Genomic DNA, 735 nt, shown 5'->3' on the forward strand with positions numbered 1-735 from the left:
TTCGTTTATGGGAAGTACACCAAATTTGGTATGGCATAACATGACTGTATGACGAATTTAAATCAAGGTGATAACATGAAAATAATGTCATGCATGCCATGTACGGCATGATTTACCTGCCACGCTCAGGGTGCGATCGCGGCCGCTTCGATAGCTTGATACACAACAAAATTGGTATGGCGTGACAAGAGTGTATGACGAACATAAGTGACTGGTTATAACGTGCAAATCATGACAGACATGCCACGTAAAACATGATTTACATGACATGGTTTCGGGGCGCTCGTGGTCGTTTAATGAAATGCATATATACCAAAACTTTTATGACGAGCTATTTCTGTATGACGAACGTTAGTGATAGATGGTAACATGAAAATCATGACTTCCATGTCATGTACGGCATGACTTACTTGCCACGCTCATGCTGCGATGGCGGGTGATTCGCTAGCTTGAAATGCGCCCAAATTGGTATAGCGTGAGGTGACTGTATGACGAGCACGAATGACAAGTGGTAACGTGAAAATCATGATGGTATTTATGTTGGTCATACAGTCACGTCACGCAATACGATTTTGGTGCATATCAAACAAGCGAACCGGCCGCGAGAGCATCATGAGCATGGCATGTAAATCATGCCTTACATGACATGCGTGCCATTATTTTCATGTTACCACCTGTTATTCACGTTCGCATACAGTCACGTCACGCAATACCGATTTTGGTGCATATCAAGCA

The sequence above is a fragment of the Rhipicephalus sanguineus genome, chromosome 10, assembly GCF_013339695.2.
Source record: "Rhipicephalus sanguineus isolate Rsan-2018 chromosome 10, BIME_Rsan_1.4, whole genome shotgun sequence".
In the NCBI taxonomy this organism is placed as follows: Eukaryota; Metazoa; Arthropoda; class Arachnida; order Ixodida; family Ixodidae; genus Rhipicephalus; species Rhipicephalus sanguineus.